We start from the raw sequence: 15,928 nt of genomic DNA, 5'->3' as shown, positions 1-15,928 counted from the left end.
AACCGTGGTTCCAACCGAAACCATCCTGGCAACCGAGAGCGAACTTCCTCTTGAAATCGGTCTTCAAGTTGATGGTGATGCAGCTTTTGACGCCGAAATTGAAGAACTTTTTTCTTGATTATGTACTTTTTCCTTTCGTTATTTTTTGTTCTTGTAACCGGGCTATGCCCCTTCTTTGTAATGGGTTTTCAATGAATGAAAAATTTTACTTCAACTCTTATTCCGGTTTTAATTCATATGCTTGCGCTTGTAATGTCTTCTATTACTCCAACTGTTATTTCGGTTTGAGCTGGTTAAACTATACTTACAAGCCAACCACTCCTTAGCCGACATATTTACTTCGGCTGAGGAGTACACAGTTGGTTTAATCCAGCCGATCCAATTTCAGCCATACCCTTACTTCGGCTGAAGAGTAACAAGAGTTGGTGTATTCCAGCCAACCACTCTTCAGCCATACCCTTACTTCGGCTGAAGAGCAACAAGAGTTGGTTTATTCCAGCCAACCATTCTTCAGCCATACCCTTACTTCGCCTGAAGAGTACAAAGAGTTGGTTTATTCCAGCCAACCACTCTTCAGCCATACCCTTACTTCGGCTGAAGAGTACAAAGAGTTGGTTTATTCCAGCCAACCACTCTTCAGCCATACCCTTGCTTCGGCTGAAGAGCACAAAGAGTTGGTTTATTCCAGCCAACCACTCTTCAGCCATACCCTTGCTTCGGCTGAAGAGCAACAAGAGTTGGTTTATTCCAGCCAACCACTCTTCAGCCATACTCTTACTTCGGCTGAAGAGTACAGAGAGTTGGTTTATTCCAGCCAACCACTCTTCAGCCATACCCTTGCTTCGGCTGAAGAGCACAAAGAGTTGGTTTATTCCAGCCAACCATTCTTCAGCCATACCCTTACTTCGGCTGAAGAGTACAAAGAGTTGGTTTATTCCAGCCAACCACTCTTCAGCCATACCCTTACTTCGGTTGAAGAGCAACAAGAGTTGGTTTATTCCAGCCAACTTCTAAGTTAGTTTTTCCAGCCAACTTAGAATAGTGTTTGGTTAATCCGACCAAACGTCCTGCAGCCTGGATCCTTATCCTGGGCTTAGGAGGGGTGTTGGTTTATTCCAGCCAACCTCTAAGTTAGTTTTTTCCAGCTAACTTAGAACAATGTTTACAATATTCCTATCTTTACTAAAGCTAACTTTTACAAAGAACAATTTATGCTGAAAAGAATTGCTTGTTTTATTGAAGAAAGAAAAAATTACATGTTTGAAAAAGAAAAGCTAAAAGTAAAATAACTTGAGATTGGCCGTGTTCCATGGCCTAGGGATTGCTTTGCCGTCCTTGTCTTCTAGGTGGTATGCCCCTTTGCCTGCTAACCCAACCACTTTGTAAGGACCTTCCCAGTTTGGCCCTAACTTGCCATCTCCTGGTACCAAGGTGTTTCCCATTACCTTGCGCAGTACCCAATCGCCGATCTTGAATTGTCTTGGATGTACCTTTTTGCTGTATTTTTTGATTAACTCTTGTTGGTATGAAGCAATGTGAACCAGTGCTTTTTCTCTTCTTTCTTCCGCAAGGTCAAGTTCCAATGTTATGGCTTCTCCATTTAAGTCTGGATCAAAATTTTCGCTTCGAATTGTGGGGAGGCCAACTTCTAGTGGGATTACTGCTTCCATTCCATAGGCTAAGGAGAATGGTGTCTCTCCTGTTGATCGTCGAGGTGTGGTGCGGTAAGCCCATAAAACATGAGGAAGTTCGTCCGCCCATTTGCCTTTTGCCTTCTCTAGTCTTTTCTTAAGTCCATCCAAGACGACTTTATTTGATGCTTCTGCTTGGCCATTTGCTTGAGGATATGCTGGTGTAGAATTGTAGAACTCTATCTTGTATTCTTCGCAAAAGCTTCTGAAGATTCTGCCGTCGAACTGAGTGCCATTGTCTGAGATTAGGGCTTTTGGTATGCCAAACCGAGTGATGATATTTTGCCAAATGAACTTTTTCACATCTTTTTCCTTGATTGATGTCAATGCTTCTGCTTCAACCCACTTTGTGAAGTAGTCTGTTGCCGCGAGAAAGAACTTCCTGCTGTCGGGTGCTGTTGGAAGTGGTCCTACTATGTCTAAGCCCCACATTGCGAAAGGCCATGGGCTAGTTAATGGTAGGAGTTCTCTTGCTGGTTGATGTATTTGGTGTGCGAATTTTTGGCATTTCTCACACTTCTTCACATATTTCTCTAAGTCTGCTTGCATATATGGCCACGGCAGCAAGGTGTGTGAAGAAGTATTGTAAGCAGACTCAGAGAAATATGTGAAATATGTGAAGAAGGGAAGACCTTCTAAGGTGCTTTGAGGTGATGTCTGGGCTCAAAATAAATTTCCACAAAAGCAAGGTGTGTGGGGTAGGTGTTCAGGATGATATTGTACAGGTCTTCGCAAAGAAACTAAATTGCCTAAGTCAAAAGTTGCCAATGAGTTATCTGGGGTTGCCATTAGGAACAAATCCAAGGAGAAAGGCTGCTTGGAAACCTGTAATAGACAAGTTTAAGAGCAAGTTAGCTTTTTGGAAGAGGAGGTATCTATCGTTCGCTGGGAGATTAACGTTGATCAAGTCCGTTTTGACAAGCTTGCCAATTTATTTCTTATCCATCTTCAAGTTGCCGGTGGGCATTGCAAAAGTACTCCACAAAATTCAAGCTAACTTTCTTTGGGGAGGGTCGGAAACTAGGAGGAAACTGCACCTAATTAGCTGGAAAGAGATATGCGTAAGTAAAAACAAGGGTGGGCTAGGGGTAAGAAACCTAAGCCAGGTTAATGAGTGTCTGCTAGTTAAATGGTGGTGGAGGTATGGAAATGAGGAGGCAGCCTTGTGAAAAAAAGTGATTTGTAGTAAGTATGGCGGTGTAGGTGGCAGGTGGTGCCCCTTATTCTTTAGTTCAGTGGGACTGTCGTATACGTGGAGAGGCATAACATCAGTGGCTGAAGTTAACACTGCTCTGCGAGAATTTTTTTGGCAAAATTTCAGGCTAGTTGTTGGAAACGGCAGAAGGTTACATTTTTGGTCTGATAAGTGGTGCCACAATCAAAATCTGAGTGTGTCTTTTCCCAGATTATTCTCATTATCAGTTGAAAAAGATGGAAAGCTGGTCGATTTTGTACATAGAAGAGTGTCAGATTCAGATTGGAACCTGGTCTTCAGACGTCCCCTCCTAGCATGGGAAGAGGAGGAAGTGCAGAAACTAAATGATTTCCTGCAAAATGTGCCTAGGATCAATGAAGAGATGGTAGATTCTTGCTCTTGGGTAGCTCACCCGTCTGAAGAGTTCACTGTGGCATCAGTGTGGAAGTGGATGGAAGCAAGTCAAGGGGTAGATATTACAGTAACTAGGTGTATTTGGATCAATTTAGCCCCTCCCAAAGCTCAATTCTTGAGTTGGTTAGCATGGAGAGGAAGGGTAAAGTGTTATGAATTCTTGCAAAAAGTTGGAGTGTTGAGCCCAAATGTTTCTTCTCTCTGTGTGTTTTGTAAATCTGAGGTGGAGACTGTTAATCATGTGTTTATTCACTGCCATTTCACTTGGAAATTGTGGGCCAACTTGGTGAACTGGTGGAATTACAAATGGGTTAGCCCTGGATCAGTGGAGGGTTTATTGCTGTCATGGCCAGATATAAAAATGAAGAAGAAGATGCTAACAGTCTGGAGAACACTGCCGGTAGCAGTAATGTGGTCAGTGTGGAGAAGCAGAAACGACTGTGTATTTAACAAGGTGCAACCGGATTGGACTGCTTTGGCAGAGCTAATAAAGGTGAGAGTAGCGTTGTGGGCTTCCTCATCTTTAAAGGGGATTAATTATTCGGTGCATGACATTATATACAATCTGAGTCAAGTCTGTTATTGTGTGTAGTTAAGTGATGGCATAGTAAAGCTCTGTGGGTTGTTTTGTTTGCTCTACTGAAAAAAGGTTTTGCATAAGTGCTGGTTTAAACTGCATTCTGTTGTTCTGTGAATGAGTCCTGGTATGCTATGTGCTAATTCTGATCTGTTGGGAGATGGCTATGTGTTCAGTAGGTTTCTAATCTGTTTGATTTAAGCTGGTGTATTATGAGTTAAATTGGGCTGCTGTAAGTTGTTTGTTCCTGAAGCAGTGTTGTGATGAATTTGATGTGCTGGGATGCATCTGTCTTGGGATGGCCTTGGTTCTGCTCAGTTTAGCATAGTCTGCTGGTGGCAAGAGGTGTAGTCTGAATTTATCTGCTGGGCCTTTGGTCTGAACTCTGTCTTCATTCAGTGAGGTATTCAGCTTGTTGTAGCCCATGGTATGCTCTCAGAATTAGCAGGGGTGGATGATTCAGAGGAGATTCATTCAGTATGTACAGAGGACTGCTTCTTGGTCTGTACAGAGGAGGGTGGTTCAGAATTGCAGTGTGCTCTAGGTCTGTGCAGAGGAGTGTGTTCTTGGTCTGTGCAGTGGAGTGTGTTCCTGGGGGCTAATTCACCTTGAATCTGGTTTGGGTTGGACTGAGAAGGAGGCAGATGGAAAGGTTGAAGCTCTGTGTTGTTTGTATTTTGGTATTCTGCTTTGGTGCATAGGTAGTGGGTATATGCTGCTTGGCTATGGGGTATGCTGATCTGGGTGGTCACTATTTTGCTATGGGGTACTCTGCTATTGTTGGTTGGTCACTGGTTTGGCTCTTACCAGCTGTGTATATCAGTTGGTTTTTAGTTCCTTTTTAGTTTAGTCTATCTTTTAGCTTGCTTCTTTTTCTTGCTCTCTCTTGTTGGTTCCTCACCAGCTGGCGCTTGGTGCTTTTTTAGCACCAAGCTCCTCTTTATTGATGTAATATTGCACTATGTATGTTTCATCAATAAAGATTTTATTTTTGCCGATCAAAAAAAAAAAAAAAAAAAACCTTGTGAAATGGCCCTGTAAGCTAGCGACCTTCCCCCTTGATGGCTTCCGCACACTCCTTCGTGTATTTCGAACAAGAATGCTTCTACTTTGCTGGGATGAACGCACTTTAGGTAAAGCCCTGAGAATGACTTCTTGTATAATGCTAGAGATGGAGATAGCCAAAATCGCTGCGACTTTGCCCTTATTCTGTTGGCTTCTTTTTTTTCTTCTGGTAGGATGCCGTCTTTTAGGAACAGGATGATGGGATCCATCCAAGAGGGGCCTAATTCTGCGCAACATACTTCTTCTGCTTCGGGATCTTCTATGCTTGGTCTTGGTAAATAGTCGATCAGTAGTGGATGAGGTATGGAGGAATCTGCCATTGAGGCGAAGCCTGCTAGTTCGTCTGCTCTGCTGTTTTCCTCCCTGCCGATTTGCTCTATCCTTACTACTTCAAATTTCTTGATCTCTGTTCTGACCAACTCTTGGTACTTGGCCATCCTGTCATCCTTCGCTTCATAGTCGCCAGAAATTTGATTTACCACCAGTTGTGAGTCGCTGTAAACCATTAGTTCGGTGGCCTTCATGTAGTATGCTGATTTGAGTCCTGCGAGAAGCGCCTCATACTCCGCTTCATTGTTTGATGCTGGGAAACCAAGGTTGATTGCTTGCTTTACAACCAGGCCGTCTGGGGAGATGAGGACTATGCCAAGCCCTGCACCATGCCGGTTGGATGCTCCATCCACAAAGAGCTTCCACATCTCCCCAACGAATAACTTCCAGCACGTGGAGGGGTCAGATGATGTCGTGGGGTCAAGGATGGTGTTTTCTTCAAGGTCCATGTTTGCTGTCTGCCCTTCGTCATCTGATTGTACTGCTGGTGAATCTTTGTTTGTTTCTTCCTTGTTGTCCTTAGTTTGGTCTGCCTTGGAGTTTGACTGAGTACCTTCTACTAGAGGTTGTGCTATTCCGGCGTCAACTTCCGTCCCTAGTTTGGTTGTGTCAGTTAGGTCGACTGGGCAGATATGATGACTTCCAGGAGTAAACTCTGCGACTAAGTCCGCCAAAGATTGGGCTTTTATCGTGGTCCTGGGTTGGAACTTGATGTCGAATTGTCCCAACTCTACTGCCCACTTTAAGATTCGCCCAGAAAAGTTTGCCCTCTCAAACAAAGCTTTTAGTGGAAAAGCTGTGAGGACGACTATGGTGTGGGCATGAAAGTAGTGTGCCATTTTTCTGGAGGCCATCATCAATGCCAATGCTAGTTTCTCCAAGGGCAAGTATCTTGTTTCGGCTCCCAACAATGTTTTACTGACATAAAAGATGGGCAAGTGTTGTATTCCTTCTGCACGAACCAACACTGCGCTAACTGCGTGCTGAGAGACTGCCAGGTACAAAAAGAGTTCTTCACCAGGTACTGGAGTAACAAGTAGTGGTGGGGAAGACATGTACTTCTTCAAGCTTTCCAGAGCTCAGTCGCATTCTTCATCCCACTCAAACTTGGCTTTTAAAGCTTGAAAGAATGGTCGTAATCTGTCTGATGACCTGCTTATGAACCGGTTGAGTGCAGCTGCCATGCCGGTGAGATGCTGTACTTCTTTTACGAAGTTTGGTCTCTCCAGATCTTGGATTGCCTTGATTTGAGAGGGGTCTTCCTCTATACCTCGGTTGGTCACGAGGAAGCCTAGGAATTTTCCAGATCCTACTCCGAATGCACACTTGGACGCATTGAGGCGCAACTTGTGCTTCTTCAGGATCTGGAACATCTCGCCTAGGTCTTTAAGATGGTCACTCTCATCCTTTCTTTTGACCACCATGTCGTCGATGTAAGCCTCCATTGTTCTGCCTAACAATGGTTCAAACATCTTGGTGACCATCCGTTGAAATGTCGCCCCTGCGTTCTTTAGGCCAAAGGGCATGACCTTATAACAGTATAGTCCTCTTGGAGTTGTAAAAGATGTGACCTCCTGGTCTGGCTCATGCATGGCGATTTGGTGATAGCCTCTGTATGCATCCAGAAAGCTGAGTCGGTTGTGCCCTGCCGTCAGGTCCACCAGTTGATCTATCCTTGGTAGAGGAAAGCTATCTTTTGGGCAGGCCTTGTTGACTGTTTTGTAGTCGACGCAGACTCGCTATTTGCCATTTTTCTTTGGTACTACAACTGTGTTGGAGATCCATTTTGGGTAGTGCACTTCTCTAATTGCTCTTGCCTCCAGCAGGTTGCCTACTTCTTCTGCCACTATTTCGGTGTGGTGCAGTGCCGATCTGCGTGTGCGTTGAATGACTGGTCTGGCGGATGGGTGGACATTGAGTTGGTGACTGATGAAGTTTGGATCAATGCCTGGCATGTCGTAGGGCGTCCAAGCAAACACTTCGATGTTAGAGGTCAAGAATTCCAAGACCTCTAATCTCTCAGTACTGGAGAACGATGAGCCAAGCAAGAAGAACTTATCCGGGTTCTTCTCATCTATTTTTACCTCCACCAAGTCCTCTACTGCTTTCCGATCAGCCTCTTTACCGACATCCGCGAATAGTTCATTACTTTCTGGTTCTTCCACCGAATGAACGTATCCTTTGGCAGCGCGGCTGCCATTTACCGTAGCGAAACATTGTTTTGACATGATCTGATCTCCATAGACTTCTTCAATTATACCGGTGTCGTTGGGGAACCGCATTACCTGATGGTAGGATGATGCCACCGAGCGCATGGCGTGCAGCCATGTTCTGCCCAAGATGATGTTATAAGTGGAGGGGACTTTTAACACCCAGGACTCCACTTGTTTTGTCACGCTTCCTGCTCTGACTGGAAGAATTATCTTGCCGACGGGCCATTCTGGCATGGAGTTGAATCCAATCAGGGGAGACACGGCTGGCGCCAAGTCTTTGTCTTGTAGCTTCAGCTGTTTGAATGTTTCGTAGTACATGATCTCACATGAACTACCCTGGTCAATCAGAATCCGCTTGACGTCAAAATCCTTGACTCGGAGAGTGACGACCAAGGCATCATTATGGGGGCAATATATTCGATCTAAGTCTTTGTCCGAAAAGGACATGACGTTTTTTGTCTCTGTCTTCCCCTTCTTAACGGCAGGTTGGGCACTTCGTACTTCTCTAAAGTGCTCTGCCTTTTTGATTGATCCCTTGAGCTCGCATACACGCTCAGGTTCAAAGATTCCATGTATTACATTGATGATGCCTTGTGGTGGGGCGTCGATCGTGTCACGACCCAAACCCGGCCCTATGGGTTTAGCACCGTAACCGGCCAGTAATCCGAGATTACCGAAGGCCTGCTTAACAGTAATACAGTAAAACAGAGTACAGGGCCTGGCGGAAGCCAATACAGTAATTAAACAATGTCCAATGAGCTGTGACAGTCTGTATGCCAAAAAGATTTTTCATGCATTCATACATACACAAACAGTACAGTCTATACAGAATTTACAGTCACACAGTACAGGGACCTAATCCCTTGATAACAGTACGGTAAACATTCAGTCTATACAGAACAGTTAGACAGTATGAAGACAGGCGGGGGAAAACAAACAAAACACCCCCAAGCCATAGCATGGCAACTCGGAACCTCGCAGTGAGGCACAAAGGCTGGCTTGACAAAACTGGAGTTACCCTGACGCTCCTAGCTCCGATCTGGTGCCTGTACACCTACATATATATATGAGCAGTGAGCTAAAGCCCAGTGAATAACATAAAGCGTAAAGGGGTTTAGAATGAATGTCCTTACAGTAATGAAAACAGTTCAATTCAATCAGTATTTCAGTTGTTCAGTACAGTAAACAGTCATATATGGTACATCCATTAGCATAACAGTAACAGTAGGTCTTAAAAGACCGAACAGTAATGATGGCCATCAGTCAGTAAACAGTAGTGGTTCCACGAGGGAACCGACAGAGATCTCTGTAACAGTAACAGTAACAGTAAACAGTAGGTACTAAGGATGCCACAGTACAGTTCAGAAATAAAGGACATACATTCATTCAGTAATACCAGTTCAGTAAACAGTTCAGTTCAGTATTCAAAAGATATCAGTTGAACATATCTTTACACAATTGTTACTCACAGAGTTTGGGCTACGGTATGCTAGAGCGTGTCTCCCCAGTCGCCAACCCTACACAGTTCACAGGTTGAACACACTAAGCTACACAGTTGGGAAATATCATAACTTAATCCCTAATTTGCCTTGGTGTGTTCTACAACGATATCCTCATCAAGATGTCTTAAACTAGGCCTAAGAATGCCTAGGATGGGATGAGGATGCAAAAATACACTTAGAAAACATTTTGCAAACTTTGCTGAAAATAGGAGCCTTGCTCGAGCGAGACTTTCTTCGCTCGAGCGGAAGTCCAAAATCAAAGGCTTCGCTCGAGCGAGGAATCCTTCGCTCGAGCGGTCTGTCGAAACAGTAAAAATACTGGATGCTGTGATTTTGCGCGCGATGGTCGCTCGATGGTCGCTCGAGCGGAGCCCTGGACAAAGGTGCTCGCTCGAGCGGGGAATCCTTCGCTCGAGCGAGGAAGCCAAATCTGGAATTTCCAGATTTTCCTCCCAAGCTCAAACCAAGCATTCTACCACTCCAAACTCGACCTCTTGGGCCCAAATTCTGGAAAACATAACTAAATTCAATGTATAACAAGTTTCAAAGCTCAATTTATGAATTCAAGCCCCAAAGGTGAGTCAATTAAAACCATATTCAAACCATTTTCCAAGAACAATCCTCAAACATGACATGCATGATCTTAAATCATTTTCAAAGCTTTAATGCTGTTTCAAAAGAGCTTAAACCTTCAAAAACAAGATGAACTCATGGGGTACCACAAAATTATGAGCATGCATGCACCATTATACCATGAATTCAACTCAAAACGCATTAATTTAAACATGCATGTATGAAATGAGCTTCAATTCACCATTAATGACCCAAATCATGACTTAGCTCCACAATCTAACATGGACCATGCAACAATCAACTCAAAACATGAACAAGAAGACAATGGAGCTACCTTTAGTCTCGTAGTTCAAGAAGGGAGCTCAGATATGCAATCTCCTTAACAATTTCTTCAATTTCCAAACAATTCTACAAGTGAACTCAAGACTCTCACTTCCTCTCTCTCTAAATTCGGCTAGAACAAGAAGAAATGGCTGATGAAATGTTTTGATAAAGCATACACAAGGCTTCAAATATGAGTAAACAAAGGCCCCACTAGATGGCAAAAGTGTAATTACATCAAACTCTTTAATTAGCTTATTTTAATCTAATTTAATCATACCTAATCAGTTTTCAGGTAAATACACCATAAAATCACATTAATTACGAGGGTCATGGAACATCAATCGGTTTCTAATTCGGCCGGCGATATGGCCTTCAATTAGCAGTTTAAACATATAAGCATGAACAGATAATCATACAGTCAAACAGATAAAATGCAATTTAACTAACATATACTCAATCAATTCGGTTTCCAATTTCAGTCAGTCAGTTCAGTACTTTAATCAGTTCAATTATCAGTCATAATCAATTCAGTTTAACGGTAATCGATGGTTATCGGTAATCAATCAGTCATAAGTCGGTAAACAGTATGAGGGTTGTTACAGATCGGCATCCCATTGGGGTTATTATGATTCTGGGGGGCTGGCTGTGTCCCTCTTTCAATGTATTTGTCCAAGTGGCCTGCTGCCACCAGTTCTTCCAAGTGCTGTCTCAGTGGCGTGCAATTCTCAGTTCGGTGCCCCTTTTCTTTGTGGAAGGTGCATCGTGATCTGTCGTCATAGTCTTTCTGAGCTTCTCCCAGCTTGGCTGGCCACTTGATGAAAGGCTCATCTCTTATTTCGCTCAGAATCCGATATATCGATTTCTTAAACACCGTGGTTATGGCAGTACGGATTCTCAACCATCTTTTATTAGGGTCTTCTCCGTTATCTCGTCTGCCACGTCCGTTTTTGCTCTATCGATCTACTGTATTGACCTTTGCTGAGGTCTTCTTTTCTGGTACTGCGGTCGCACTAGATTTTGCTTTGGCTCGTGCACCATCCTCTTCTACCCTGATGTACTGATGCACTCTTTCCATCAGGGCTTCCATAGTGAGGGGTGGCGTCATGGTGATCGAGTCCCTCAGTCTGTTCCCAACTGGAAGGCCTCTTTTATACTGTGCAATGGCGAGATTGGTGGGGCAGTCCCCAATCTGATTGAATGTCTCCCAGTAGCGACTGTTGTAGGATCTTAGGGTCTCTTTATCACCCATGTCGATGGAGAGTAGCTGATCGATCTCCACCGGGGTTTTAGTGTTTGTTCGGAACCTTGTCACAAAGGCTTCTGCTAATTGTGCCCAAGAGGCTATGCTGCCTTCCGGGAACTTCTCAAACCAAGTCAAGCCTAGGTCGCCAAGACTTGATGGGAAGAGTATGCACATTAAGGCCTCGTTTCGTCTGTATACAGCCATGACTTGGCGGAAGTGGCTCAAGTGTGAGTACGGGTCCGTCTTCCCTTCATATGTGGTGAATTTCGACTGAAGGAAGCCTGATGGTAGGGGCGCGTTTTCGATCGCTGGAACAAACGATGAAGTCTGTAGTCTTGCTAATGCCTTGTCCGTCGGTTCATAGGCAGGGCGTGGTATTGGCATTCCAACCTCGACGCTTCCATGCGTCCGAGGAGCCAACCGCTGCAAGGCTGAAACTCTATGTAGATCCCTTGCCCTGGCATCCTCCTTGCATCGTGCTTTCTCTTCGAGCACGGTTCGTAAGTCGGATGATCTGGGTAATTTCGTCTGTTTAGATCTGGTTTGGTGTGAATGTGAGGGCCAATATGTGCTTCCTCCAGTGTATGACCTTTCAGATCTCGTCCTCTCAGACCTGGAGTGACGAGTTCTGGAAGACCAGGATTGAGTGTCGCCTGTTCTGAGGCTTCTATTTTCTCCTTGCGAGGGTGTAGTATTCCTACTACGATTTTCTGAGTGGCGAGGGGGCGTCTTGTTTTTGCGCCCCTCTCCTGTCGCCACTTTTTTTTTCTTCATCTGGCGCTTCAAGGCTTCCATGTCCGCCGCCATCTTCTTTATCAATTCATCTTGCTCTTTCACACGATCTTCCAGAGCTTGAGGGTCAATCCTCCGTCTTTGTCTGTCGGGACTTTGAGAATGGGATTGACGGGGGCTGTGAGTCCGTCTCCCCCTAGTATCCCTCCTGGAGGTATGTCGTTGGGGCTCTAAGTCCGCCATGAGAGGGACAGAAGGTAATCCTTCACGCCTTGCGCCCCCTTCTAGAGTTAGTCCGTCGACGGCGGACTGCGGCAAATCTTCAATGTGTGCCATTGAATGTAAAGGGGAGAAGCTTAAATCAAGAGGTTTTGTTCTGTCTGTTCTTCCCACAGACGGCGCCAATTGTACGGGGAAGAAATAATTCTCCTCGTATAATCCTGTTGACTAAGTCCACGCTCCTCTGTACGACGTTGTTTTGTCACCTGAAAACACAAACGTGAGCTAGCCGGCGGGTGTGTGCCGGAAACCTCTCCGATGTCTAAGTCAGAAAACTTGACAAATAGACAAAGCTCAATGTGTTCAGAAAACAAAATTATATGTGGTGTTATGTTACCTCCTCCAAGGTGATGCTTGTGAGCTTTTATAGGTTTCGAGTGGCATAATCCTAGTAGGACTTTTATTTCTCTATGCAGAGTCCTCCTAGGATTCATATTCCTAAAGGATAATGCTTATCCTTTTACACCCCCCCACTGCTTAAACCAAGTGGGATGATTTTTACTTTGGCCGAATTACCATATGACCGAAATAATACTGGCTATACCGAGCCACGGAGTAGGCCGTACTAACAGTAGTTCGGTTCTTCTTCTTTCTACATCATATTTCGGTTCTCTTTTTGCACGAACCATGGTGTGGTTGGACCGGTCTACCGAGTAGCAACATTCCGACCGACCTACCCAGAATACATCATGGCCAGACTATCTCCGAGACCGACCTTACTAGAAAAGTTGTACGGACCGGAGGAACTTAACATCTCTTCTGGGCCGAAGTAACTTTACCATTCTTCAACCAGAGTAACTTTCTTACTCTTGGACCGGAGTAACTTTTACATTTCCATTGGGCCGGAGTAACTTTTACATTTCCATTGGGCCTTTTTATCTAGTCCTTCGTACTTTGGGTCATAAAGTCCATCTCTGTAGCTCGGCCCAATTTTTACCAAAAATTACCCTCTCAGGCACCGAGTCAGGGTTTCCTAAATTCCCCCATTTTAAAATATTTAGGTGGCGACTCTGTATCTGGCAAAGCAGTCCATGTTTGGCACTTCTTTTCTAAAAATCTGTTTTCTCAAAACGATTTGCCAGATTTGGACTCTTTGGTTCAGATTAAGAACCGTGACACAAATCGAGTCCGAACTCTAGCGAGGTCCCCCGCGGACTTGTTACACATTGCCTTAGCTTCCTTGATAAGCCTTGACCCCCCTTGCCCCCCTTTGACCATTTCTCTTAAGCTTGTCTTATAAGCTTCAAGCCACTTGGCTTGTCTATATAAGAACCTCTCCTCCTCCATTGTCAAGGGTTGAACAAAAAACTTGAGATATACATATATATCTGATAGATACACCCTTCTTCCTCCATAGCTCTCTTCTCCAAAGCTCAAAAGTCCATCACTCTTGGCCCTTTACACACCATCTCACAACCACACACTTCCACCATTGCTTGGAGGTTCTTGGAGATCATTTTCAGAGGCTAAGGGACTGATTTTTGGGACCAAAAGCTGCTGCATTGCTGTGCTACAAGGGTAAGTCCTCTTCTCCCTCTTTGAAGCTCTATCTTGCAAGATATCTTAGTCTTACTTAAAAACATTTCTGAGCTCCGAACCAAACTGTAAAGTGCCATGTTTTGAGCCCCTCTTCAACTTTGTTGAAGGGCTCTTTTCTTTTTGAGGCCATCTACTACCTCTTGTCTCCTATCCCTCTTTTAGGCCTATTTTTGCATGGTATTTTAGTCTTATTTGTGAGCTGTTTTGGACTTGGTCATAAGCTGTAAAATGTATTTTTTTGAGCCCCTCTTCAACTTTGTTGAAGGGATCTCCTCTGTTTGAGGCCATCTGCTACCACCTGTCTCTTTATCCCTCTTTTAGGCCTTTTTCTTGCATGTTGTTTTAGCCCCACTTGTGTTTATTTTCGAGACTTGATACAAACTGTAAAGTGTCTTGTTTTGAGCCCCTATTCAACTTTGTTGAAGGGCTCTTTTCCATTTGGGGCCAGCTGCTGTCCCCTTATGTTTAATCTCTCTTTAGGCCTTTTCTTGCATGATAGATTAGCCCTATTTGTGTTCATTTTTGAGACTTGTTATAAACTGGAAATATGCATGTTTTGGGACTGTCTTGCATCTTTATTCATGCTTCATGATCAAATAATGCATACTTTGTATAGCTGTAAGTCATTCCATGTGCCTAGTTTCGAGTTTCGGGGTTCATTCCATGCATCGGGTGCCATGTTTCCATGTTTCGAGGCTGTTTTGTATCACATTTCAGCGCTGAAATTTGCATGTTTGCATACCGTATTCCATGCCTTTCCATGCTTTCTTAGAGTGGCATTTGTTGCCTTAGGTTTGGTCCTCGGTTTGCGTGCATGCGTGCATGCATTTCGAGAGTCTCATTTTCACCTAATGGCTACTGATATGAGTGTGGCTGAGGTCCATTCATGTTAGTGTAAGTCCATCCTGCATTATGTATGCCATGTTTCAATGCGTTTTACATGTTATGTTGTTAGCATTGTGTGTGCCATGTAGTTGCATTGCATGTTTGTATGTTTGCTTGCATGCTTAGGTCGCATGTGCATCGTTGTGCATTGCCTCGCCTCTTGATCAACCATGATTGAGGTTGGGTCCCTTTTATGTTTTGTGTGTATTGCATTTGACATTGAAATGCATACTTGACTTTTGGGTCATCATGCATTGAAATGCGTGATTGATGGCCCGAGGGTCGAGGGCCATGCTCCCTTGAGTCCATTGCATGATAGGGAGAGTGGCCATGCATACATTGCTTTGAATTTCCTTGCCATGCACTGTCTGCCCTTTGCTGCTGTCAAAAACAGGTTCTGCACGAAGCTTTGGCCGGCCGGCCACCTATACTGCCGACCGGCCATTCATTGTTGGCCGATGGATTTAAAAATGGCCGATAACCATCCGGACATGGCCGGTGGTGATCCCACTTAGTCGGTGATGCTTCCCAGTGTCCAGAGAGTGCACCTTGGGAGTTGCGCAATTTTCAGAGGAGCAGAGCAGTGTAAACAGAGGCAACAGTGGCGTGGCACGGGTTTCCGAGCAAGGCGAGTCAAGCATGCATCATCCACGCATTTCGAGGCAGGGGCTATGGCCACTTTAATCCTGCGTTTAATTTGTTAATTAATTAAAAATTCTGTAATAATTAATTTAGTATTCGGACTGTAATATTTATTTGGACCCTCTGAGCGAGGGCAATTGTGTAATAAGTGTTCGTGAGTGTGTGTATGTCTTTCAACCCCACGTCTTTCTTCCCTTTTATTTACCCGCTTATGATGGTAGACTAAGGCATATTTAAATTAGCATACCTTATGCTATGCATGCGTGCATTCATACATTTGTCTTGCATGCACCGGGCTCGGCACATCATTCTAACTGCATTTGTATTTCAATTCCAAATTGAATACGTGTTAGTTGTAGCATTTCACATGTCATTGTAGATTAGCCGAGCCTATCTTAGTTGCATTTTGCATGTGTTGCATTAGCCATCTTAACATGAACTAGGATCATGCATATGATTACTAACTAGTTTTTGTTTTGGCTCGGAGTACTCGGTAAGCATTTATGCTTTAGCATACCGCATGCGTGTGAGTGTTGCCATAACAACATGATTACCATGAGGCTAGCTGCTTATGTGATATAACTGCTTGAATGCCTGTGGATGGAGGTTGAATTACCTAAATTGGGATAACGCATTAAAACTGTGAGTTTTAAGCCCACTAGATAATGGCAAAACCATCTTTTCTAAAAGCCCACTCGAGGGTGGCAAAACCTGCATTTTAGCC

This window comes from Camellia sinensis, chromosome 4, assembly GCF_055761805.1.
Source record: "Camellia sinensis isolate YWXY chromosome 4, ASM5576180v1, whole genome shotgun sequence".
Classification (NCBI taxonomy): Eukaryota; Viridiplantae; Streptophyta; class Magnoliopsida; order Ericales; family Theaceae; genus Camellia; species Camellia sinensis.
The sequence above is the reverse complement of the archived record's forward strand: the minus strand, read 5'-3'. Positions refer to the sequence as shown.